The 26,696-nt window shown below is 44.6% G+C and overlaps 1 long non-coding RNA gene across 1 annotated transcript in view; it reads right to left on the bottom strand.

The window, feature by feature from the left end:
• Positions 1-2,896: 2,896 nt before the first annotated feature.
• The window catches only part of LOC122462176, an 81,404-nt gene continuing 57,604 nt past the window's right edge, over positions 2,897-26,696 (bottom strand). Inside the window, exon 3 of the long non-coding RNA XR_006284580.1 lies at positions 2,897-3,216. This is a non-coding gene — a long non-coding RNA (uncharacterized LOC122462176). The remainder of the gene's footprint in view (positions 3,217-26,696) is intronic.

Genomic DNA, 26,696 nt, shown 5'->3' with positions numbered 1-26,696 from the left:
CTGCCTTTGGACACACGTACATGACTCTTTCTGATGTCAATGGGAGTGGCATGTGAATATCCAAAGGCAGATTTTGGCCCTATATTAGTATAAAAAATTATGATAAAAGCTATAGGGGTGTTGCTAGAAGGTAAAGAGAAGAGGCTTAGACAGCTTCAGAAAACTGATGCCTTGCCAATGGGAATTGAAGAGCACCTTGTCTTACTATCTGCATGGAAGCATTGACACAAAATGCAGAATGATTGATAGTACAGGAAAGTGAAATATCCACAAGGCCTTTGCATTGCAGGTAGGTGCAATGCAAATTTCCAATCTCTGCTTCAAGGTTTGCGTCGTGGCCAGATGGAACTATGAATTTTAGTATTAGCAAGGATCTCTTCTCAATGTTTGCTCATTCTAGCAACACTCCTTAAACATGTATTGGCTGGGTTCAGAATGTGTAGTATATAGTACTGGATACAAAAACACCATATGCATCACCACCATTCAGTCATACCATCAGCACCAACCACAATCTTCCCAGTGTACGTTGTGCCTCACATAATATTATGCTGTGGGTTTTGTTTATTTAACAGTATTAGAGGCATAAACACCTAGAAAAATAAAGATACCTTTGAATCTGGGGATGTTAGGAGGTCTGTGATTAAGAAGAATAATTCGATACCAGCTAATTTACTACCATACTTAAGAATTATGGAGGGGTGAACTGCCCAATTTCAAACCCGCTTGAACTCTGTGCATTCAGAAGTTGTCTTACGTTTGCAAGTGGCTAAGAAGATCCTGAAAGAAAACGGGGGAAAGAAACTAATCAATTGAAAAATAGAGCAGAATGGATAGAGTGAAAAACAAATATGAAGTACCAGGGGGTGGGGAGGGAAATTATATAGGTATTGAATGGAGAGCACCTACTTGGACTAATCTAGGTTTTCAAGGGAGGAAGAAGGCTCTTCCGTCATTAATATACAGCACAAGTTTTCACTTAAAAAGAAAACCATTTCTCTAGCTAAGTCTGAACATCCTTTGATGGGAGTGGTGGGAAAAGCTGAATAGGGAAAAGGTTCAAGCATACAAATCACAAACCCCAAAGAATAGTTTCAAAGGTTTCCCCAAGCTTCACAACGTTCACCTAATCTTAGTTATAGGATCAACTGTAGCTTATACAGGCACTGACCTGTATTGTGACCAGCAACGTGCATACACTCAACTCCAGCAGGAGCCCTGGGAGGTTTTGTGTCCACAGCTCCCTGGTTTGGAGATGGCAATTGGTTTGATAATGATTAAAATGGTTCCATGATATTTGGGCCAGCAGCACCTCCAGCTGAGAATGGTTTACACCCCAGAGTCTGTGCAGAGAGTTCAGTGTCTCTGAAACAGCCCTCTGTAGTACAGTATATGCATAAGGAAATAATTCTAAGCTCCTCAGGGAAGGGACTGTCTCTCTGTTATATGTTTGTATAGGTGCCCAGCATGAGGCGGCCCTGGCCTCCAGGCATTACTGGAATACAAAACAAAAAGTATAATAGCGGCCACCAGGAAACAGTAGAATATGAAATACTGCCATTAAAATTCACCACAATATTTCTTTGCAAATATTGAAACAATGAGTCTGAAACATGCTCAGTATTCCATCAGCAGGTCTCTAAGTGAAGTAACTGTTCAAATACCTCCTTCCTAATTAATCTAAACCTCAATAAAAGGAAGACTTGTTGCGGACTATCTCTTGTGGCGTCCCTAAATGCACTTTTACATGGGCCTCTGGAAAGGCATCAGGCCATGCGCAGACAGAGAGTGTTGCTGAATTCTCAAGGACAGACCATTCTGCCAGATTAAACAATATTCACTCTCTGTCAGAAACTCAGCTTCAAAACTGCCAGAGCACGAGGAGAACGAACCGCTGCCTAGACCTTTCTGTGCATGACAGGATAAAACACAAGACTTTTCTGCCTAAAGGAATCCAGATAATGAAATAATCTTTAATCTTTGTCCCTGCAAGGCACTCTCAACACCTGTTATCCTTGATACCATCACGGGCAAAACAGTGTGTGAACTCATCTTCAGGCTGGTAATTATTCCAGCTAATTATTCATTTGGATGTGGGGTGATTACCAATGCTCCTTCAGGTGCAATGCCAGCCACTTTTATTCTAGCTGATGCTTCACAAACAGAGCAGGAAAGTTGCTGTTCCATCCACTCCCCATCTTTGTAGAGATGAACTCTCATGCAGCTTATGATCCACACTGCAGTGAAGCAGCCTGGCTAAGTGGTTACAGGTAAAGCTTTGGTACCTAGTTTTAAAGTCCCACACAGCTTACTTTGCACAGCCTTAGTTAAAGCAATATCTTTCAGTGGCAAATGTTTATCCAGACCAATTGTTCTCATTATTTTCCATCTCACAACTACCCCAGGACAGACTCCTCTCAAGCTAAGATCACCTTCCTATATAACATTATATACTGACCAACCAGATGTTTAACTACATTTTAATTAAACACTGGACTTTTTGCACTCAGGTCCCACCTGTTCAAAACATTGGTGGTTGCACCTCTGACACCTATTTGCAAAAGGCAGGTTGAGAACTCCTGCATCTAGAAAGACCATTACTACAAGAGGATGGAATCTACAGGAACTAAACCAGATTTCAGTAGATTCAGAACAAAGATCTCTAAGGGTTAATCTGCACAGAGAAGTTAGTGCACAGTAATAAGCTTGGATTTCAAGTGCACTCCCCACCAACATCCCTGTGGATGCTCTTATTCCACACAAACAGTGCCTTTGGGTGCTTTAGCAGCGTATTAAACTAAAGCACAGAAAGGCACTCTCTATGTGGAGTAAGAGTGTCCACAAGAGAATAGTATGGAGTAACTACTCTGGGCTTTCTCCTCCTTCCTCTCCCGCCCCGCCCCAGTGTACATGAATCCTGAAACACACTGGAGAACTGTGGAAGTGGTGCTGTAACTATAAAACTTTCACACCAGCCAAGAGGCTGCCCCAGCGATCTCGGAGATGTGTCCCACTTTTATTCTCATACAAGAATCTTTTGACTTTTTTTTTTTTTTTTAAACACAGAAAGTTTTTCATCAGATGCTCAGTGTGATCACTGGACATTTCTGCTCTGTTACGGTGATGGTGGATTTTTCTGCTTTGTTGCAGTGATGATGGGGTGTATGACGATAAATTCAGAAAAATCCAGTTCCACATCCAGTCAGCCTGTGTATCCTAGCAGATTTAAGGATTGAAGCTTGTCATTGTTTACTGCTGTGTAGGCACTCCACTGTGGAGATTAGAATAAAGGACACTATCTTTCAATGTCAAATAAAAGGTTGAAAGCATGAATTAAAATATAAAAATTCATATTTCCCTGTTCATTTACCAATTGTGTCTATTGTCTGTGTGCCAAACTCTAATTACTAAGGGCCTGATCCTGAAAACTCTTATACCAGTGAATAGCTTTGTTTGAGTTATCCCACTGAAGCCAATGCCCCTTGCTCATGTGCTTAAATGTTCGTAGGATCAGGCTGATGAGTTATCCCACTGATTTCAGGATCAGGCCCTCACAGCAGAAACTGACAAATACATGCTAGAAGAGTTTATTAAATATGAGAGGAAAATCATTTTTTGGAAATGAATTGGGAAGAACATGGTTTTTAGATACAAGTAGCCAGATCTTCCAGCTATGACATCAGACCTGACTGACATCATATGGGTGAAATATGACCCCAGTTAAGTGTTTGAATACACATCATAAGTAGGGTAATAGTTTCCCCAGATGTCGTAACATTCAGTTTATCTGCAGTCTCTCAAGCTCCAGGTTCAGTACAGTGACAGCTACGGTGGGAACAAGAGCTGTTGTAATAACTGGAGCCTAGCAGGCCTGCTTTAATTGTCAGCCTAACTTGTGAAACGTGGATAAAAGTTTATGAATTGTCACAATGATCTGTTACATAAAATTATAAAAATAAAGATGTATGAAGGAGACAGAAAGACCAAGTTAATTTAAACAAAAAGGTTTACTGATACCACTCAAGGACTGTCTTAAGAGCATGACTGATAAACAAAAGGGGTAGAGGACCAGAAATTAATGGACCAAAGTTAGTGCTAACTGGTGTGCAAAATAATCAGAAGATGGACCATTCCACCCCTTTTTTGAAGTCCTTAAAAAGAGACAGTGGGGGAGGAAAAATAAAAAAAATGTTTACCATCACTATGGGAAGGATTGTTGCTGTGACACAAGACCTTCGTACTCCAGTAGAGACACTTGACCATGATTGCTGCACCAACAAGGACCCCAGCCTAATACATGGGAGATCCTGCTCCGTCTTCTCCCTCTGGTACTCCTTTCTGCCCTGCATCTTCCTCCTCTCCTGTCTCTTTCTCTCTTTCAGCTTTTTACTTGATCCTGAAATGAACTGCACTGCACAGCACCAGCGTGGTGAGATGAGATGGCCTGTTCAGCTCTGTCCAGCCTGAGAAGGACCAGTGATGGAGAGAAACCTGACCAGACCAACCAGATGATGTTCCTCACCCAGGTAGTAAGCAACAGCTGTCGTGGCTGATCTGCCTGTCTGACTGACCAGCTGCCCTCTATCCTGAGAGCATCAACAAAAGCCGTATTACCCCCATCTTTACTATCCTATCCTCTCTCCCTTCTGTCTGAAGCAGGAAAGTGACAGTCATTCCCAACTCAGAATTGACAACAGAACTAATGCTTTCTTCCACATCCAGGAGGACTGTTTGGCTAAATCAGAGAGTTTAAGAAATATTCACTGTCTCTAGAAAATGATTTTGATAGGTTTTGATTAAATTTGTTTTGGATAATCACTCCATTTCAGTTTCAACTCTTTGCCAGATTTTGAGGCTTTTCCTTTTGTGTGTTCAGTCAATAGATTTAACCCTTTGACAGGAAGTTCGTAATGTGTTTGCCATGGTACTGAGCAGGTTGAGGTCTCTGTATACCAAACTACAAACCTTGCTTAAAATTGTTTAATGTTGGACAGTTAGGGTCACGCTAACACCTTTGACTCTTTGGGCCCATATATTCCATCTAAATTAATACAACGGAGTCCCCTTCCTCCAAACTTACAGCTATGAAAAACAGGGAAAAGGCAGGCAGCCATTCTTCTCAAGACCTTTCTATGGATGAGAAGGTGTGCAGGCCTTTCTTGTTGCCCCTCTGTGACTCAGGAACCCCTTAATGCCAAGTGGCAGAGGGCACGGATGGGGAGCAGGGATCCCTGAGCCAGATATATGCACAATAGTTCAATGAAGGATGGCATGGGATGTTTTTACTAAGAGCCAGTAGAGTCATTATAATCATTGTGAAATGTAAGTAAGGATAATATTTAAGGAGTTATGTACCTATACAGAAAATAGCGTTCTTAAGATATTGGAGTTAAGGCAGGTCACCTGGAGGTGCCATACCTCCAAAATGTTCCTTTCAGGCAGGAGGTAACAGAAACCTGTCTCGAGATGTGAAAGTAAGCAAGAGCCAGTGCACTGTACTGGGGCATCGCGGTTTCCCCAGGGGGAAATTTAAAGGGCCTGGGGCTCCCAGCAGTGGCTGGAGCCCCAGGCCCTTTAAATTGCCTCCAGAGCCCCGCTGCTAGAGCCCTGGGGTAGCGGCTGCAGGGCTCCGGCGGCTATTTAAAGGGCCCGGGGCTCCCCTGCTTCTACAGCCCCGGCCCTTTAAATAGCCGCCGGAGCCCCACAGCCACTACTCCAGGCCTCCAGGGGCTATTTAAAGGACCGGGGCTGTAGAGGCAGGGGAGCCGCAGGCCCTTTAAATAGCCCCCACAGCCCTGGGGCAGTGGTGGCTCCAGGGGCTATTTAAAGGGCCGGGGCTCCAGCTGCCTCTGCCGCCCCAGTCCTTTAAATAGCCGCTAGAGCCCCACTGCTTCCCCAGGGCTCCAGCAGCTAATTAAAGGACCGGGGCAGTAAAAGCAGGGGAGCCCCGGGCTGCTGCTGGTGCTACTGCTACCCAATGGGGGGGGGGCACTTACCTTACAGGGTGGGCTGGGGCCGGCTCTGACCCCCTCAGCCCCGCCCCTTCTGCCCTAGGCCCTGCCCCAGAGCTGGCCCCAGCATACCGGTAAGTCACTCGACTTACTTTCACCCCTGCCTATCTCCCTGCCTGGCCATGTGTGTACTGTATGCCTCACAGCGTAGGCCTATTTGCACACTGAACCACAAGTGAAATAAGACGCTAAGGAATCTACAAGATTAAACCTACAGGATGAAACAAAGAGCAGAGGTTTAGTTTATGAATAAAGACAAAGGACTATTATGATATATCTCAGGGTGCAAGGAAACATATGGAGTCCTTCACATACAAGGCAAGCTGGGAGTTTGTCTCATGAAAGGAGGGTCACTGCCAATCTGGCTGTAAAGTGCTGCAAAGATTTTGAGTAAGCAATATTTGGTTAGGCATGAGAGTATCTTGTTAATTAAGCCTCAGCTCTAGAATGTGTGTTAGGATATTATAGGTAACCATTTGTTTCCAGTGCTTCTACTTGCTGTTACATGAATCTCTAAGCGTGTTAAATAAACTTATATGTAATTTCACTTGAGACATATCTAGGTACTGAGAGTTAAGTGGAGCGGTGGTCTGAGGTGGAACTGGTAAGCTGTCATGTTCTGCATCTTTGGAAGCAGTGAATCTGTGGATCTGAGAGTGTTCAGTGGATCGGGACTGGTCACTCCAGGGAGGCGCTCAGAGAGCTTGAGGGTTGGAGTGTGCCAATTGCTAACCTCTAAAGAGACAGCAAGGCCCTTGAGGCCGAGAAGGGAGTACTTGTGTTGCACATGGTGTTTGGGAGCTGACCCATGGCAGGCATAGGCGAGACCTCCTCATACTAAACACAGGTGGTAGTGAGATGCCTCACAGCTCTGGGTACCGCTGAGAACCATCACACTGTCTTATAGAGAGAAAAAATGGGGATGAGAGGGCTAGCTAGCTCCCACCTTTAAAGGGAAAGGGTGGGCTCAAGGCTACTGTCTACCTCCCTTCTGTAGGAGGTGGCTCTAGGGAAGTAATGCGAGGAGCTTGAGGCCTCCAGTAGTAGGATGAACCTAGCTAAGTGGGGCAGCAATTGCCAGGAACTAGGGATAGGTGAATATTCAACAGCCAGGTACTCCTTGGTTGATATTCAACCAGCTAAATAGCACTAGTAGTTGTGCTCCTCAGCAAGTGTTTTGTTTATTTGTCCACCTGTACGGGTTCCTCAGCATTAGGTAGGCTTTGTGGTAGCCAAACTCTACTTAAAATTTTAATATGGCTCCTAAAGAGGAATAAGGGAATATTAAATTCCCTTTTTTCCCCTGGGGAAAATCTCCTTCAAGATCTGCACAAAATGGTAACCAATATATTTTTGACTTAGGAAGATAACCTTGGAAATAGGGGGGGAAAATAGAATTTTTCTAATTTGTCTTTAGTTTCCTAAATGTTAAATTACATAAAAACACAATGCCATAAAACAATCATTTTAATGTACAATATAGTGCATTGCTTTGATTTTCTTTTTAATAATCACCACTCAGAGACTGCTTCAGGTTCTTAAATAATTGGGAAGGCAACTCCAGCCCCTCAGAATCCAGTGGTCATTAGCGACGAAAGATCCTAAATAGTTAACATTGCTCCGAGCAGGAGACTGGTTTTATATTTTTAAAGAGGCAATTAATAGTTTTGTATTGTTTTGTTCTCATCAGTTTGAGGGCTTTTTGTGCTTTGGTCGAGGGCATTATTTATGGCCTAGTTTGCTATCAAGCAGGGCTTTCTGCTTACTGACGGATGCCTTCTGATAGGAGAAGACATGCTGATGTGGTACTGTCTGAGTTAGAAATAAGTGGCTAATAGCCTGTATATTCTAATCCTGATTCCTAAACAAGCCAAGTCCTTTGTGACTCACCCATCAGTAGCCTGTTCCCAGGTCATTAGGATCACCATCACTGGGCCCTACAACACTCACTTAGCTTACCCTGTTGACATTCTCTACGTTATATTTTAGGTGATTAACATGACATGTATGTTGCTAAATGTTTCCCCATGGGGATTAAAGGATGCCTTACCCAGCTGAAAGAGCAGGGGAGCTTCAATCAAGCAAAGTGAACTCATCCCAACATGGCCACTGGGCATAGCATTCCTGTCTCCTTCACACAGGGCATTAAGTGGGTAAGCTAGGCCTCCTTGCATTCCCTCCTCTGTCCCCCTCCCCCAAGAATCACTCTGGATACTGTGGGTTTCAGCATCCTCCTCCCTCACGGCCCACGCGGCTCCATGCTGCAGTTCTTTCAGGTGCAGATTGCAGAGACCCTGCCCAGAACAGCCTTCAGTCTCCAGCTAACTAACCAGGCAGCACTGGAGTGAGCTTGGAGTGCCTGCTCTGCCCTAGTCCATTCCCCTTCCCACCACTAAAGAGCCACCCTGGGACATCAAACTCACCAGCCTGGTCGCTGGCACCTGCAGCTCTCTTCTGGATGGGACCTATATATGAACCTGCTCTCTCAAAAGAGTCTTCAGTCTCCTGCTGCCTCTGGCTCAGGCTCTCATTGCAACACCCTGACAATGCTATCTCTATTCCCCATGCTCCTTCCAATATCTGTGCTGCTCACTAACTCTTCACCCTGCAGCTTAACTGCCCTATCACCCCTTCCTTCCACTCTGTTACTGCTCTCGCTCCACTCATTGCCCCGGGATGAAGTCCCATGACTATTCCAACTTCCTCCTCTGTACATTCATCCTTCCATGTCAACTCTTCTATTTGTTCCCGGTAGGGTGACCAGATGTCCCAATTTTATAGGGACAGCCCCAGTATTCTGGGCTTTGTCTGATAGAGACACCTATTACCCCCACACACACCTCCTGTCACGATTTTTCACACTTGCTAACTGGTAACCCTAGTTCCTGAACAAGCAACTCGACTTCTCTTCCCTCATTTCCTCCCTCACCTGCCATCCCCACGTGCTGCTCTTGTGTAAATCCCTGCTCAGCCTCTCCTTCCCATTCCTTTTTTCCACTCTTTGCTGAGAGTCTTGGTTAGACATCTTGCTTCTTTGCTTATATCATCTGCAAAATCTCTCTCTCTCACCTGTCAACATTCTGTTCCATGTCTTCATTATTCTTTTGCATGGGCCATCCGTCTAACACGACCTCCATCTTATCTGGACCGAGTATCCATCAAATAGTTCTTATCTGTGCCCCAATCTTTATTAGGCACCAGATAAGTCATTATGCTGCAATGGGCAGGCTGGCTGAGAGGAAGATCTAAAGCAAGGCATTAGATGTACATTGAAGACATCATAGCCCATATCTTCCCGCTAACCCTTACTAAGCAAACAACTAGACTGAATTCCATAAAATCCCCACACAAGAGAAGAGCAATTGTCCAATACTGCCCCATGGGATGTCCCAAAGAAAGGAAAGAATGAGACTATTGACTAAGTCTACTAGATATACAGTTGGCTCCCAAGCCTTTTGGAAGGAAAAAGCCATTAGGCATTCTAGTTCAGCTGGAAATACCCCAATTTTCAAATGCGTGTTCATCAGTTGCTAATTACATATGCTGACTCTGCCCCTTATTACATCAGTTCTGCAATTGCACAGTCACTGCTCCCAATACATCATGATGGGAACATGTCAAGCAAAGTACCAACATCTGGCAGGGCAGATGTGAACAACTGAATCTGTGTCATCTGGAGCTGTCTGAGTATCCATTAATAAGGAAAGTACATGTATACCCAAACGGATTTCATCTAGCTTGTTAAATAAATAAATACCAAAAATAAAAATATCTATACTTATGCCAGATCACTAGTTGAGATCTCAGCTGAAAGCTTTAGTTTCCAACTTGTAATTTAGGGAGCAATCATGGAATTGTTTTACCACCCTCCAAAGTATTTCAACAGCAGAAAAGAACTTGAGTTGAAACTATTATGGAAAATTTCCACAGCTTTGGACATTTGCTTTTGCCATTGGGAAAATATGTTTTGCCAAGTACAAAAATCTAGACTCTCGTATCTTGTAATTACATGGACCAAATGGACATAACATTAAACTGTAATCTTTGCAGATGACATCTGCAATGAGTTAACTTGGAGATGACTAAGACACTGCATGCATATTGCTTGGGGATTTAAAAGATAAAACACACACTCTCCATTCTTTAACCTCAGGTCACTAAGGGCCTGGTTTTGGGAGGTGTGGAGTACCCTTTAATTCCCATTGACTACACCTTTCAGGGCCAAGCACTTAGACAGCTGTTCAAGCATATTTCACTTTTGCTTTCCCACACTTGATCCCTGGTACATCTTTTCCTTTAGTAGGCCCTGCCCATTTCAATACCAATTCAGGGGTGAGGGAGGGCAGGTAAAGTCAATCTGGTGTACAGTGATTTGATGATAAAGCAGTTTTCATCCATGTGCACAGGACTTGTCTCCTATTGAATCATACAGTTTCAGATGGCTAGAGTTGCTGCCTATGATCAGCCATTAAAATCCCAACTGACCCTTTTGCCAGTGATACATATTTATTGCCAGCTGCAGTTGAGCATGCCAGTAAGTATTAATGAGGCAGGAATGAACCAGTGAATTTTTATCAAGGTACAGTAGAACCTCAGAGTTATGAACTCCAGAGTTATGAACTGACCAGTCAACCACATACCTCGTTTGGAACTGGAACTACACAATCAGGCAGCAGCAGAGATGACAATAAATAAATAAATAAATAAATAAATAAATAAGCAAATACAGTACAAGTCCTGTGTTAAAAATATTAAAGGAAAGCAGCATTTTTCTTCTGCATAGTAAAGGTGTAATAAGTCAATGTTCAACTGTAAACTTTTGAAAGAACAACCATAACCTTTTGTTCAGCATTATGAACAACCTGCATTCCCAAGATGTTCATAGCTGAGATTCTACTGTATTTTATCAAGGCATGAAGCTAGAGCAGTGGTGGGTAAGCTGATTGTGGGCTGCGAGACATTTTGTGGACATTGACGTCTGCAGGCACGGCCCCCCGCAGCTCCCAATGGCAGTGGTTCACTGTTCCCGGCCAATGGGAGCTGCAGGAGCTCCCATTGGCCGGGAACAGCAAACCACTTGGAGCAGCAGGGGGTCGTGCCTGCGGACGGTCAATATCTGCAAAATGTCTCATGGCCCACAGTCAGCTTAACCTGATAGGCCACAGGTTGCTCACCACTGAGCTGGAGCCTTCTGTGCCCAGCAGGTGTCTATAGTACTGTCTCAGTTTGGTTTAGTCCTTTCTTGCTTTCCACTTCTGCCACAATTCAAAAGGGACGCGTCATCTTACAAACCATTGTCTTTTCTGACTCACCTTCAACAGATCAGAAATATACAGCAAGTATGGGAAATGAGCTCTCCTAGAAACAGTCTAAAACCTGGCAGATGAATTCTCCCCTCCTCTGTTGCCTCCATACCAAAGCCATGAAAACCAACAGGAAAAGCAGGTCTAAAGTGTAAGCTATTGTACAGATTCAAAATGGTCTAATGGAAGAAGGGAGAGAGTATCCACAGGAGTCTTACATGATGGGTCTTGGTTAGACATCTTGCTTCTTTGCTTACATCATCTGCAAAATCTCTCTCTCTCTCTCTCTCTCACCTGTCAACATTCCGTTCCATGTCTGATACATGCAGCTAAACAGAGAATCTCAGTCTCCAGAAATTCAAAAGGATTTTAGAAGCTGTACAGAGACTTTGTAAAGTTTGCTGCCCTATGCACCAAAGGGAGGAGTACAGAACAGATGAACTCGAGCTGAATATTTCTTTTGCAAGATCTACGTAAAAGGTTTAGACTCCTGTTAAAATGCACAGCCAGTCTACCAGGCAAATAAAATCTAACCAGCGCTGTGACTCCTAAAAATGCAGAAAAGCATTCTCTGAATTAAATGAATTTCCAAATAAGTCAAAATGAGTTTCCTGACCCTTTTTTGACTCATAAAAGGCTCTTCAAATCTTGCCCATAATCAGAATATATTTCATTATTACTTTATTATGGTTAAACTGGCAGACAACCTGAGAGGTAATTCATAATGTCTTATTAGCTGTGCAGGAACGATGGAGCTCTAGATCCACTGATTTACTCGGTGATGAATTTCTAGATTTGGTTTTGTTTTGTGTTTTTTTGGTAGCACGCCACCGGTTCACAGAGGTATTCTCTACATCAATAGACTTGCTTCCACTTCTTTTTTAGATTATGAATATCCCTTACAGCAATGTCTTCTTTAAAGGGGGCTTATCTACCGGAGATAACTTTTGGAGAAACAGGAAGGAGATTTATACCAAAGGACATTCACTTGTCCAGTCTTATTGTGTGTTCCCCTTTGTATTTATTGAATCCATTTGTATGTCAGGACCAAACATACCTTTTCACTTCTGTGGATGGAGGGGAGCACAGTCAGTGGATACTGTCTTAGCAGGGCGCAGAATGGGGCAGATGGTTCTATGGCAGGCCCACTCCATGCCCGACATTTGAAAATGCACCTCTGTGATGATCCAGATGTCTGGCTGGGAGGAGGGAGGACAGGAAGACGGATGGCCTCCTTCCATAGCATCACTGTTTCCTCTCTTCCTGCAAGCTCATTACAGCGAAACAAGGCAATGCTGTTATTGTTCTGAGCTTTATTTTGCACGGGATGCCCCTGTGTGCTGTAAGCCAGCCCCTGGTAGAGGAGGGCTCTGTAGGCAATAGCTAGCTGAGGAGCCCCCAGAAGCACAGCTCCTTTCAGAGCTGTGCTGCCTATGGACTGCAGAGTATGTGTAAGAGATAGAAGGTCAGATCAGATGGTTGTGTGGAATCACAGTGTTTCTGAGCAGATGGTCCGTCCCTCTAATAGATTCTCAAAGCCTTCGGTTTGGGTGCTGAACCTCCATGCCACTTTCTGCAATAGGGCAAACCAACCCCTCCACCACCATATAAGGCCCTTAATAGGCATTTTCTACCTCTGACCTTTATCATCTTATTGATCACATAATGAAGTCATCAGTCACATGCTCATGACATCATACAAATGATTGTGGTATCACAAATTCAGCTTTTGTTCCACAAGGACACATAGATGGGCTGTGAAGGAGCAAATCTTCAATGTAAACAGCTTTGGAAAGCGAAAAATATGATAAAGAACATTTTGTAAAGGCTGTTAAAAGATATCTTGGCAAGGTAAATCGTAAAACCCTTCCTAGTTCATCTTTTATTTGGAGTTAGATTTTTCTTCTCCACATATCCCTATATAGTCTCCTTGCCCTGCTGTGAAGTGCGCCTTTCAGTTAAACCCCCTTTTCTTTTTCCAGTCAGTGTACAAATAAAATATCGGGCTGCTGATTAACAAGCCGACAGTACACACACCTTTGCTAAATCTTATGCAATTATCCGAACACACAGCCTGTTCCAGATCATACTTAAATTAGAAGCAATGTTTAAAAATTATCCTCTGTAGTTGGATTGTCTTTGTTAATCAGCATTTACAAAAGTACATTATCCAATTTATTAACATTTTAAAGACAATGACTGTTGGTCAGTATGTTCGATGCAGGATAAATAACATGCTGGATACAAGATGGCCATTTCAACAGCTCTTTCAACATCCTGTAGCCAAATATATTAAATACTAAAATCTCAGGAACCACAATCTTTCAACAAACTCCACTAGTATTAAGAGGTTGAAAATACTCTGACACCCTTAATGTCTCCTTTTCCACTGTAATAACTTGGTGCATAAAAATGAATGTTTTTCTCAAACATGATCCCTCAGCTCCTTAGTGAAGATTTCATCTCGTTCAGCAACACATGATGAAGCATTTTCCCTGTTATAATGTGACAATGGCACTACTGAGCACAACAATTTGAGTCTGAATGTGCAACTGAAAGAGAGGAAAAATCTGAAGAGGCAATTCCACCTAGAACTATAAAGCAAATGCATAAGAAAGAGGTGAGGTATGATTAAAGATGCGTTAGCACAGTCTGAAAAACAATGCTCTCAACAAAAGAACACTAAGTACATTCAGTAAAAGGGGAAAAGCAAAGAGATTAGCTGAATGATAGATGGATGAAGAATTCAAGCAATTCTGATGGAGTTGCTTTGAAATACTTGAAATGTAAATCTGTCTGTCAAGACAAGCCAGTTTTAAAACTTTCTGTAAAATAGATCACTTCTGAAAAGGTTTGGCAAGCCTAGGGAAAAAACCCTTTGTCTACTTATTCAGCTCAAGTAGTAAATCTGACATCCAGAATTGCAATATTAGCCACAAATGTATTAATTATAACCAGGCTTCTTATTTAATGTAAAATTAATGTACAAGACATTGAGCATCTCATGTTATTGTTTTCTTCCACAGAATATTCACATTTAAGCCCTTGGGCTCAGTTTTGAAACCTGTGCCCAGATTATTCACCATCTTGTATCATCATACAAGACACAACAGCATCTCTCACTAGTATTGAACATGGGCCCAAAGCTGCAAAGTCCAGAACAGAACTTCTGCCTAGTTCAAAGGTGATCTGAGATTTTGATTCAATGCATTATACAAACAGGGCCCACCCACAGAGTTGAAATCCTGACCAAATACCCAAAGTTTGGCATGTGTGCTGGAAGCAGGAAGGTATTGACTGTTGGATCCAGGGTTTTGGTTTGAACCAACCTCTACTTATAAGGTGCATTTATAAAAACAGGTGTGAGGAAAGCATATGCTTAGCAGAGTCTGCTCCTTGCATAATACTTTCGGGGAGAAAAGATATATGTAATTCCCATATTCTATGTCTGCCGGAAAGACCCTAAAACTACTACTAAACTAGACTAAAATGGAGAGTTGACAAGTGCTCTGCTCCCAAACTTTAAGAGAACATAGCTTATCTACTTTGTAATTTTATGAATGGTTTGATCAGGATATCAACAGTATCTCACAGGAAAATTCTGTTTATCCTTTAATACCCATTGGGGGACACAAGCTCAATTTGTAGGTAGAAAGCTTATAGAAATGTAACCCTTCTGCCTGTCAGAGTTGGCAGCAACAAGGGCCGGGTTCAGTATCTAGGGGTTCCATTCCAATAACACAATGCAAAACCGGCTCGAGCCCCCACCCAGTGACCTGGGACAAATATATACCACCCCTGCTGGCCGCCTCCAAGAGGCAATACTTCCCCTCTCGCAAGCACATAGTCTGAGTGTAGCAAAAAGCCTTTTAATAACAGAGAGAAACAATGTGGCATTATGTTGGGGAAACACCACAAACAGGATTCATAACACAACCCACGAGCAAAACCCACCCCAAGCAAATTGGGGCATGTCCTTTCCCTTTGGTTCTTGAGTCCAGCAACCCAAAATCACCCAAAGTCCCAAAAGTCCAACGACCCAAAAGTCTCCGTCCTTGGTCAGGGCGGCCCCAGAGTTCAAAAGTTTATCTGCAGAGTTTTGCCTCCCAATCTGGGTGGAGATTGGGGGGGGGGGGGGGAGGTTAAGGGGCACCTTACATGGTCCAACACTGATGGCCCCACCTCTCCATGGGGCTCCACTCCGCTCGCTGTCCCGCAAACTGCTCTGCTCCACCAGCCGCTCCACTCCGCTCGCCATCCCGCAAACTGCTCTGCCAGTTGCTCCGCTCGCCGTCCCGCAAACTGCTCTGCTCCACCAGCCGCTCTGCTCGCCGTCCCACAAACTGCTCTACCATATAGCTTCAGGCTCCCCCACTACTTAACACAACAGTCAGTGATTTCAGCTCTTAGTGATTCCAGCTCTTTTGTGATTTCAGCTTGTAGTAGGGGAACCTCAGTGCTGGTGCACCATTAGCCCAAAGTGAATTCAGCTCAGCAGCCTGTAACTAGACTCCTAATGGAATCAAAATTAGCTCTGATATTCCACAGTGGAGACAGGAGGAAGTGCAATTAGCATGTAAGGGGGCCCATGCCACCAAGTATTAAAACCTGTTCCCAGCCTTTTGGAACCCATGTCGCTTGCTTAGCGAGTGCTACTTAGTTGATGGCGAGTCCCTCCATCATAACAAAAGGCCAAGTGCAGTTCCACTGTCCTTGATTTCCATAATCAGGATAATAACAATTTATTCTTCATGCCCCAATAACAGAGACACTGGGGATCCCACAGCAGCCAAAGTGACTATTTGGGCAGCTATGGCCTCATTCTAGGCGGGGTGGGTGTGCCTATGCAAATGAGGTCAGCCCCTGCAGTTCTTTTCCACAACTTGCCACACCTCACCACCAGATGTCAGTGTGAAGCTCATCCTGACTCTGCTTACAGAAACAATCCCCTGGGTTACCCAAAGTATTGTTTATACAAACTGTTTGTGTGCACATATCATTTGGCTAAATGAGGGTGCACTATAATACAGCTCTACACTCTTTCAGGGCTTTACATTCTTTACACTGATAACTCAAACTATTCACTTCTATCCTTGCTCAGTGTCAGGCTGCAAATCAGCTAAAGATGAACAGACGCAAAAGTATCAGAGTAAAAGTATGTATGTTGGTGGGTGGAAATGTGCAGAAAATTTGGATCTTTTAATTCAGGAGAGTGGGCAAAAGTTTTAAAAATGAAAAGGCGACAAATCTTGGGCAACTTGAATGAAGTACATTCTTTGAAAGCCTTATAAAACCTACATCTGTGAAATTTCACTCAAAGTAGTTATTTTGCAAAGCAGAAACAGGTTTTTCATCTCATTTCTACCAGTTGCCAATTTTTCACTTTAAAAAACATGTCAAATTTCTAACCTGTGTGTTTTCACCCTACACAAAGGGATGTTCATCCTAAAAAATATTTTTTAAAGAACTGTTTTTTCTTCACTCACATATGACTATTTGTATGAAAAAGCATAAGTGACATTCCAAAGGCCCATCTTAGAGCAAAACCCTGTGCAATTTCACAGCTTTGCTCATGAGCTTTCAAAACAGAAAAACAAACGGAAGGTGTGGGATAGTTACCAGTTCTCCCCTATAATGCTGTGTGCCCTGTCTTCTATGGCTAAGTGCTGTTCCTCCAACCCGACTAGATTTCATGTGCTGTTGACCATGCCGGTAGTATGGGGTCTGGAAGCGATGCTGCCAGGGCCGGCTCTAGGTTTTTTGCTGCCCCAAGCAAAAAATTTGCCGCTCCAAGAACACAACTGCCCAAGCAAAAATGATGCCCAAGCAAAAAAAAAAAAGGGTGGCCGGAATGCCGCCCCTGGAATTGTACCGCCCCAAGCACGTGCTTGGTGCCTAGAGCCGGTCCTGCATGCTGCACACAATCCACTTTTAGTTCTATCACATAATTCTATCCATGCAGATGTTTGGAGCCAGATGTATGGAGCCACTCAATAAAGCCACCAATCCTTCTAATAACCTTTATTCACACAAGTGATCCCATTGAAGCCAATCAAACATGTCAGTCAGCCATACAATGGCCAACTTGATCATTGGATTTTAGTCCATCTTTATCATTCTCCTGTCTGACAGCCTTTACAAAATGTTCCACAATATAGATTGTTTAGGGGGAAAAAAAGAGTATTGTTATCAATTCCACAAGCAACTTAATTCTATAAATAAAACGGTATTTATCAGGGTTGGTCGATGGAACAGGAAAAAACTGTAAAATCTTTGGGGGTTTTTCCAATGACATTTCCACCAATTTTTTTTTTAATATTGACCAGATTTAAAACAACATTTAATAGGTAGATTGCCTGTTTCACATTAATTTGGCTGTATATTGTATACAGTAAGAAATTTTATAATGCAGCTTTAAAAAGAAGCTCGTATCTTTCAATTCTTTGAAAAGAATGATTCAAACTTTTTTTTTTTACATAACCCTTAAAACTATATTGCTATGATATGGATTTTTATCCTATTTTGCATAAAAGCTTTCGGTGAATAGCAGCTCCAAAGTACAAGAAAATAGAAACATGCAAATTTAAGGTCTGGTTCATTAGAAAGTTCTGCATCATTTAGTTGGGTTTTCTGCAGAATTAACTTGCAAAAAGTGTAGGAAATACCCGAAGTGATGAAATGCCACAGCTGTTCTATGCCTGCTGCATTGTATAACACACCACCACATCTCAAAGGGGGTGCAAAGCCAGGAAAGAGCAATCTAAGTTGATAAAGAGATATTCCTGCGGGAACTCTTCATTAAGTTCTGGCCATTTATAAAACTTATTCATTATAAGAAATAATTACCATAGTAACCATTGCAAACCATGCTACTATGAACCATAATGCACTTTCTGGAGAGAAAACAGTACCAAACTCCTGTTAATGCAAACTCCTGTTATAAACATTTAATGTGGCATGTTCAGTTAAAATTAAAATATATTTTCCTGAGTTTTCTTTTGTTTACATCAAAAATAACTTTTTCCCACACTCGGTGCATTGTTTCTAAAGATGAACTGGGCATTTCATAAAGTGTAGGTACAAAGCAATGTGAAGAGGAAGGTTAGTATCAAACAGATCACAGGTCCCTGCACCAGTACCAGCATGTCTACTGAAAATATGTCCTTTAAAAATCAAAGGACCTGCTTCTGATCTCCTCCGAGAGAGAGAATGTTCCAGTGATCAGGGTGCTAGCTTGTGACTTGAGGAACCCAGGACCAATTCCCTACTCTGCCACAGACTTTGTGTGTGAACTTGGAGAAGCTATTTAGCCTCCCTGGGCCTCAGTTTCACATCTGTAGAATGCGGATAATAGCACTTCCCCATCTCACGAGGGTGTTGTAATGATAAATACATTAGAGATTGTGAGGTGCTCCAATACTACAGTAATAGGAGCAAAAAGTGTCTAGTATATAGACAGAAAATCAGAAGTAACTTCTTTGAAGTTAATGGAATTTCTTATTCTTATGCATCATCTCCATTACTGGAGAGTAGCAACCATGGCAGCCCATTCTGTACAATCCTCTGCTAATCTTTTTGTGGCTATATAGCCCTTTGGATCCACCTAGAGCACCACATCATCCCATCCAAGACCTTCTTTTTATGCCTTTTGTATTCTTCTGCCATCAACTTTCCCTTCCAGTGCCTGTAAACATGCATCTCCCACTGAACCCTTAGAGCATAGGTGGCAATTCTGTGAGTACTCCGGGGCTGAATCACCCACTAGCAGCCCGCCTACCAGAACCTCCCCCCTCCCCCCAACAACTCCTGCCCGCCAGCGGGCCCCACAGATTAGCGTCTGCCCCCCCCCCCACCCCGCAGCACCTACGCCCGCTGCAGATCAGCAGTTTCAGAGCATCAGGAGGTGGAGGGAGGGAGAGAGAGGCACTGATCTGCAGAGCCTTGGGGGAAGGGCCGGAGTGGGGGAAGGGCCTGGGCAGAGCCAGAGGGGAGCACCCCCCAGCAGATTAGAAACTCAGTGCCTATGTCTTAGAGCGGGGGTAGGCAAACTACAGCCCCCTGTAGCTCCCATTGGCTGGGAACTGCAACTAATGGGAGCTTCAGCGAAGGTACCCACAGGCGATGGCAGCGCGCGGAGCCCTCTGCTCCCCCCTCCCCAAGGGGCTGCAGGGACGTGGTGCCGGCTGCTTCCGGGAGCGGTGTGGGGCCAAGGCAGGCAGGGAGCCTGCCTTAGCCCCGCTGCCACCCTGGAGCCACTCAAGGTAAGTGGCGTCGGGTTGGAGCCCACACCCCGAACCCCTCCTTCACCCTCCACCCCGGCCTTGAGCCCCCTGCTGCACCCAGCACCCCAACCCTCTGCCCTGAGCCCCCTAAGCTGCACCCCACATCCCTCCTGCACCTCAACCCCCTGCCCTGAGCCCTCTCCCGTACCTCTCTCTGTGCCACAACCCCTTGCCCTGGGCCCCCTCCCGCACTCTGCACCCCTCCTATGCCACAAACCCTTGCCCTGAGCCCCTTCCTGCACACCACACCTCCTCCCTCCTGCACCCCAACCCCCTGCCCCAGCCCTACATTCATGGCCCTGCATACAGTTTCCCCACTCTGATGTGGCCCTCGGGCCAACAAGTTTGCCCACCCCTGCCTTAGAGTGTGCCCTTCGCCTGATTTTTCATCAGATCTCCGTCTAGCATTTGCAGAGTTCCAATCATCTCCAATCCTTTTTCGTTGGCAATGTGGTCCCCCCATGATATTTTCAGAAATCTTCTAACACACCATAACATGAAGGACTGTAGTTCCTTTATTATTGATTGTTTTAACTGTCATACACATGGGGTTAGGCTGATTTAAAACCAGTCAGAGTTCCAAATCAGGCCTAACGCCTCCAGTAAAATGAAAAATGTAAATAGAGATGGGCTAATAGTAAAATACATCCATTGCCCTCAAGTATGTCAGTCACCACCATTAAAGCAGCCAAAGGCCCCCTTCCTACCTCCACTGAACTCAATGTGAGTTTTGCCATTGACTTCATTGGGCAGAAATCTGCTCCCACTGGCAAAACTTCTGTTGACAACAGGACTGCAAAGGGAGCAGGCTTGGGCACTAAGTGAATGGGGAACCTGACCGGGTATTTGAGAAACAAGTGCTCTTAAAACCAGACAGTGCAAATCTTTTATTAATGAGGACTAGAATAGGAAGAGATCCTGATCTAATCTAACTATTACAGGCAAATGAAAAGCAAGAGATTCTGCTCCCCTAAGAACACCTCCTGTTTTTCCCACTAGCCCCCTTTCTTCTTCAGAGAAGTGCACTATTATTGTTTATTTTACAGGATTAAAACAAAAGGGAAGTCGAACCCTAGAGGCTGGGAGACTTGGGCATATGAAAGTTACTCATTTTGTGGTACTTAATCACGTTAATCTTCCCTCCATCCCATCAATAAACGTCTCTCTATGAGGTCTCTCTAGTACAGTGCCCAGCTATGGAGTCATTTTCATATGCACCAGCTGTGATCTGACCAGTGCTGTGTAAAGAGCAAGAATTGTCTCCTGGCTGTTATATTTGATACTCTTCTGTGTACATTCCAAGACTGCAATTGCCATTTTAACAATAGCACCATACTGAATAAGCCTTCATAAACAACTATGCACAGATCCTTTCTGTTTAATTACTGACCAACCACTGGTTTTCCATTTTGTATTTATATTTTTCATTTCAAACTTCCTAACTGGATTATTTTTACACTTACCTTGGTTAACACTGGACCAAATCTTGGGTATGTTTCATGGCTATAGGATTCATGAAAGCCCCTTAATACTGTGAATGCTCACCATGTGAAATCTAGACTGATCTTTGGGACGGGTAGAAAGAGGTACTATGCGTCTGCTCCAACATCTGGACCTATACAGCTGCTTGGAGGAAAGGGAAATACAAGGTAACTATCTGTAAGGGTATGTCTACACTACAAAATTAGGTCGATATTATAGAAGTTGATTTTTAGAAATCAGTTTTATACAGTCTATTGTGTATGGTCTATTGTGTATGTCCACACTAAGTGCATTAAGTCAGCGGAGTGTGTCCTCACTACCCTGAGTAGCATCGACTTACAGAACGGCGCACTGTGGGTAGCTATCCCACAGTTCCCGCAGTCTCTGCCACCCATTGGAATTCTGGGTTAAGCTCCCAATGCCTGATAGGGCAAAAAAATATTGTCGCGGGTGCTTTTGGGTATGTTGTCAGTCACCCCTCCCTCCTTGAAAGCAACAGCAGACAATCATTTTGCACCTTTTTTCCATGCAGACGCCATACTGCTTTCAGCAGATGGTGCAGTAGGACTGCCAACCGTCGTCATCCACCGCTTCCGCTGCAACTCTGCTCTGCTGCGATTGTCTCAATAGCGAATTTCTCCATGTTGTCTGTCATGGGCTCCCAGGTACGTGTGTTCTTCCTTGGGAAACATGCACAGTGCTAACCATCGTCCTCCACCACTTCCGTTGCAACTCTGCTCTCCTGCTCTCATGAATCCACCTCACAGGTCCTGTCATCGTTCTCGATAAATATCTATTCTCATGGCATCCGTCGTCAGCCACTGCTTCCGCTGCAACTCTGCTCTCCTGCAGATGCCATGCCATGGCAAGCATGGAGCCCACTCAGATCATCGCGGCAGTTATGAGCACTGTAAACACCTAGTGCATTATCCTGCAGTATGTGCAGAACCAGAACCTGCAAAGGCAGACAAGGAGGTGACGGCAGCTCAGTGAGGAGAGTGATGAGGACATGGACACAGACTTCTCTCAAAGCACGGGCCCTGGCAATTTGGCCATCCTGGTGGCAGTGGGGCAGGCTTATGCTGTGGAACGCCGATTCTGGGCCCGGGAAACAAGCACAGACTGGTGGGACTGCATAATATGACGGGTCTGGGATGATTCCCGTTTGCTGTGAAACTTTCGCATGCGTAAGGGCACTTTCATGGAACTTTGTGACTTGCTTTCCCCTGCCCTGAAGCACAAGAATACCAAGATGAGAGCAGCCCTCACAGTTCACAAGCGAGTGGCGATAGCCCTGTGGAAGCTTGCAACTCCAGAGAGCTACCGGTCAGTTGGGAATCAATTTGGAGTGGGCAAATCTACTGTGGGGGCTGCTGTGATCCAAGTAGCGAACGCAATCACTGAGCTGCTGCTATCAAGGGTAGTGAATTTGGGAAATGTGCAGGTCATAGTGGATGGCTTTGCTGCAATGGGATTCCCTAACTGTGGTGGGGCCATAGACGAACGCATATCCCTATCTTGGGACCGGACCACGAAGGCAGCCAGTACATAAACCGCAAGAGGCATTTTTCAATGGTGCTGCAAGCACTGGTGGATCACAAGGGACATTTCACAGACATCAATGTGGGATGGCCGGGAAAGGTACATGACGCTCGCGTCTTCAGGAACTCTGGTCTGTTTCAACAGCTGCAGCAAGGGACTTACTTTCCAGACCAGAAAATAACCGTTGGGGATGTTGAAATGCCTATAGTTATCCTTGGGGACCCAGCCTACCCCTTAATGCCATGGCTCATGAAGCCATACACAGGCACCCTGGACAGTAGTAAGGAGCTGTTCAACTATAGGCTGAGCAAGTGCAGAATGCTGGTAGAATGTGCATTTGGACGTTTAAAAGCTCGCTGGTGCTGTTTGCTGACTAGGTTGGACCTCAGCGCAACCAATATTCCCCTTGTTATTGCTGCTTACTGTGTGCCCCACAATATCTGAGAGAGTAAGGGGGAGACGTTTATGGCAGGGTGGGAGGTTGAGGCAAATCGCCTGGCCGCTGATTACGCGCAGCCAGACACCAGGGCGATGAGAAGAGCACAGCGGGGTGCGCTGCGCATCAGAGAAGCTTTGAAAACCAGTTTCATGACTGGCCAGGCTACGGTGTGACAGTTCTGTTTGTTTCTCCTTGATGAAAACCCGCCCCCTTGGTTCACTCTACTTCCCTGTAAGCCAACCGCCTTCCCCTCCCGCCTTCGATCACCGCTTGCAGAGGCAATAAAGTCATTGTTATTTCAAATTCATGCATTCTTTATTAATTCGTCACACAAATAGGGGGATAACTGCCAAGGTAGTCCGGGAGGGGTGGGGGAGGAGGGAAGCATCGAGCGGGGTGGTGGAGGAGGGAAGGACAAGGCCACACTGCACTTCAAAACTTATTGAATACCAGCCTTCTGTTGCTTGGGCAGTCCTCTGGGGTGGAGTGGTTGGGTGCCCAGAGTGCCCCCCTCCATGTTCTTGGGCATCTGGGTGAGGAGGCTATGGGTGAGGAGGCTATGGAACTTGGGGAGGAGGGTGGGCGGTTACACAGGGGCTGCAGTGGTGGTCTGTGCTCCTGCTGCCTTTCCTGCAGCTCACCAGACACTGGAGCATATCAGTTTGAACCCCCAGTAGCCTCAGCATCGGATCCCGCCATCTCTTCTCTTGCTCCCGCACACTCTCATCTTGCTCATCCCTCCTGTCCTCGCGTTCATTTTCTGCTTTCCTGGACTCTGCCATTGTTTGCCTCCACGCATTCTGCTGAGCTCTTTCAGTGCAGGAGGACTGCATGAGCTCAGAGAACATTTCATCGTGAGTGCGGTTTTTTTGCCTTCTTATCTGCACTAGCCTCTGGGACAGAGATGATAGGGGGAGCGTTGAAACATTTGCAACTGCGGGAGGAAAAAACGGAGAGTAGTATTTCAAAAGACACATTTTAGAGAACAATGGGTAGACTCTTTCACGGTGAAACAAACTGTTAACATGACATAGCATATGTGCTTTCGGTACAAGGTCGCATTTTGCCTCCTATATTGAGGGCCTGCCGGTTTGGTGTGAGAGATCACACATGCAGGGCCAGGCAACAGAATTCAGCTTGCAGGCAGCCCTGGTAAGCCACAGTCTTTTGGCTTCTTCAACCTTCATAACAAGTGGAAATAGTTTCAAACAGCAGCGCCCTCCTTTCCCATACCAAGCACCTGTTGGGTTGGCCATTTAAAAGGAGGGGCTGTGGTTTTTGGGTTAACTAAACCCTCCCACCCAATTCTCTGGGATGATTGCTTCACCCCTCTTCCCACCACGTGAATAATATCAGAGAAGATCCCTGCCAGCCAAACGTGAACAATTCAGCGTAAATGCCCCCCCACCCCACCCTGCATGTCTAAAAGTGGGGATGATTTCTTTTCAGCCACAGGCAAACAGCCCAGCAAGAATGGCCACCTCTCAATGTCCCCTTAATAATGTCCCTGGAGGATTTCCGCTCCATCCCCAGACATGTTAACAGACTTTTCCAGTAGCTGTACTGGCCACGAATGCATCCCAAGTCTTCAGGGCAAATCAATCATTAAAAATGCTTGCTTTTAAAACATGTATTATATTTACTAAGGTACATTCACCAGAGGTGCCTTCTCCGGCTTCATGGTCCGGCAGCCCGCCTTGGGAGGGTATTGGCTCCAGGGTGATAAACAGTTCCTGGCTGTCAGGGAGAATGTTTGCTCTGCTTGCCTGTTGTGCACTGTCCTCCTCCTCATCCCCCAAATCCACATCCCTGTTGTGTGAGACTCCCCCCCTTGCAGGTGTCCATGGACAGGGGTGGGGTAGTGGTAGGGGCACCCTCTAGAATTGCATGCAGCTCATCACAGAAGCGGCATGTCTGGGACTCTGACCCGGAGCGGCCGTTCCTCTCTCTGATTTTTTGGTAGGCTTGCCTGCGCTCCTTAATTTTCACGCAGCACTGCTGTGGGGCCATGTTATAGCCTCTGTCCATCATGCCCTTGGAGATTTTTTTCAAATATTTTGGCATTTCGTCTTTTGGAATGGAGTTCTGACAGCATAGATTTGTCTCCCCATATAGCGATCAGATCCAGTACCTCCCGTTTGGTCCATGCTGGAGCTCTTTTGCAATTCTGGAACTGCATGGTCACCTGTGCTCATCAGCTTGCCACGCTGGCCAAACAGGAAATGAAATTCAAAAGTTCCTGGGGCTTTTCCTGTCTACCTGACTAGTGCATCTGAGTTGAAAGTGCTGTCTGGAGCGGTCACAATGGAGCACTCTGGGATAGCTCCCGGAGGCCAATACCATCAAATTGCATCAACACTACCCCAAATTCAACCCGGCACTGTCTATTTCAGTGCTAATCCCCTCGTCCGGGAGGAATACAGAAATCGATTTTAAGAGCCCTTTAAGTTGACAAAAATGGCTGCTAAATTCGACCTAAACTCATAGTGTAGACCAGGGCTAAGTCCTAGTCCTTCTCCTTCTGGGAAAGAGCAGACGTGTGTGTGCGCGTGTGCGCACGTGCATGTATATATTTAATATATAAATGTACGTCTTTAACAGGGAGGTGGGAAGTATGATCCTGATGGCACCCAGCTGATATCTCCACCCAACTTCGTAGATCTATGCTTGATTTATACAGAAGTCAAGCACTATCTGAAAGAATTAGGTGCCAAGCAACATTTTAGGATGTATAAAGTCAGTATCATTAACAGGTTATTAGTATTGCATCAATATATGAATTAATGTCTAGAATAATTGGAAAGAGTTTTATACTGAGTTTGGGTTAAACCATGCCTGATTGTGACTCAAATCCTAAATACTGTTTTTTAGCTTAAATCCCCATTGGAATAAAATTAGTTAGTTCATGGAGTAGAAAAGCAGCAATTTCCATCTGCCTGCTATAGAATAGTGGCCCATGTAGGAATAAATAATGAAACTTATAGCAGTGTCGTAAGACACGTTGTTGCTTTCGCTTTTTCACCAACTGCTAACAATAAATGTAAAAGTAATCCTAGTTTTTATTTGAAGCTATCTCGGCTTTAAAAGAACCTTCCAAAAATGATTGATGAGATGAATTAAACCCATAGGTAACCCCTGAAATCTGCTTTGAATAGCAACAAATTCCTAACAATATCTTGAATGCCTGTGGCAAAGAAATCTAATCTCTGAACTCCTAAAGGTCAAGATTTACTGTCTGGTAACACGGCTCAAGTGTAAATGCTCTGTAATGCTACAGTAGGTGATTGCTTTGCTCTCTAGACAATGTCAATTTTGTCCAAGTAGCTGCAGATGTGCCTAGCATTAAGTCAGAATGGTGTCAAGGGCCCTTCTTGAACACTGCCAGCTTCTCAGAAAAACTGGTCCTAAAGCCCTAGTCTATTACAGACCATGCCCCAAAGACAGACATTTAAGACTTAAAGGAGGATGGAGAATAAAGCTGCATTAGATTTTTAATGTTTTGGAGTCAGGAAACCCAGGAGAAAAATTCTCTTGTGATCCATCGGGCACATTCTCAGTTGGTGTAAATTGTCATCGCTCCATTGGAGCCAGTGAAGCTCTGGCAATATACACCAGTTGAAAATCTGCCCCCAAAAGT

This window comes from Chelonia mydas, chromosome 10, assembly GCF_015237465.2.
Source record: "Chelonia mydas isolate rCheMyd1 chromosome 10, rCheMyd1.pri.v2, whole genome shotgun sequence".
NCBI lineage: Eukaryota > Metazoa > Chordata > Testudines > Cheloniidae > Chelonia > Chelonia mydas.
Note: the sequence above shows the minus strand (reverse complement) of the source record. Positions and strands in the feature narration are given on the sequence as shown.